General features: G+C 43.9%; 1 pseudogene; it reads right to left on the reverse strand.

Moving 5' to 3' along the window:
* Positions 1 to 729: 729 nt before the first annotated feature.
* LOC108524938 (60S ribosomal protein L21 pseudogene) lies at positions 730 to 1,139 on the reverse strand (annotated as a pseudogene).
* Between the last annotated feature and the right edge of the window lie 5 nt (positions 1,140 to 1,144).

The following is a 1,144-nucleotide window of genomic DNA, read 5'->3' on the forward strand; positions in this document are numbered from 1 at the left end:
TTCCTTCCTTCCTTCCTTCCTTCCTTCCTTCCTTCTCTCTTTCTCTCTCTCTTTCTTTCTTTTTCTTTTTCTTCTTTTCTTTTCTTTTCTTTTCTTTCGAGACAGAGTTTTCCTCTTGTTGCCCAGGCTGGAGTGCAATGGCACGATCTTGGCTCACTGTAATCTTTGCCTCCTGGGTTCAAGCAACTCTCCTGCCTCAGCCTTCTGAGTAGCTGGGATTACAGGTGCCCACCACCATGCCTGGCTAATTTTTTGTATTTTTAGTAGAGATGTGGTTTCACCATGTTGGTCAGGCTGGTCTTGAACTCCTGAACTCAGGTGATCCACCTGCCTCGGCCCCCCAAAGTGCTGGGATTACAGGCATGAGCCACTGCGCTCGGCCTAGTTATGTTTTTCTTTCTTTTTCTTTTTTCTATTTTTAGAGATGGAGTCTTGCTCTGTCTCCCAGGCTGGAGTGCAGTAGCACAGTCATAGCCCACTGCAGCCTTGAACTACTGAGCTCTAGTGATACTCTCACCTTGGCCTCCCAAGTAGCTGGACTACAGGTGCATGCCACCATGTCTAGCTCAAGATCTCTAACTATGATATAGAGATGATTACTTGATTTTTAAAAATCACTTGGCCAGTCCACTTTATAATGATGGGTTGAAGCAGGAACCCTGAGTTTCAATCTCTCTTTTTTTTTTTCAGCCCAGAGGTCTTTTATTATTATTATTATTTTGACACCTATTATGCCATGAATTCATAGGGAATAGGTTCCAGCAGCTCAGGCTCCTTCCCATTGGTTCTCACAAAGTGTGCTTCTCTGGGTGGAGCAGGCTGGCGCTTCAGTTGAACCAAGTACCTTTCTCTTTGGCTTCTTTCTTTTTCTGATCATTTTCCTTCATGCGTTTCAGGAAGCTATCTCGGCTCTTAGAGTGCTTTATGTGCTCAATACGCACATTAATTCTCTTGGCAAGAATCTTGCCCTTAACTTGTTTGTTTACAACAATGCCAACAGCATGCTGGGTAACATTGTAGACTCTTCCAGTTTTGCCATGGTAACACTTGTGGGGCTTTCCTTTTTGAACAGTACCCATTCCCTTGATGTCTACGATATCACCTTTCTTACAGATTCGCATATACATGGCCAAAGGAACAATTC

This window comes from Rhinopithecus bieti, unplaced genomic scaffold (assembly GCF_001698545.2).
Source record: "Rhinopithecus bieti isolate Rb0 unplaced genomic scaffold, ASM169854v2 repeat_33893, whole genome shotgun sequence".
Lineage (NCBI taxonomy): Eukaryota > Metazoa > Chordata > Mammalia > Primates > Cercopithecidae > Rhinopithecus > Rhinopithecus bieti.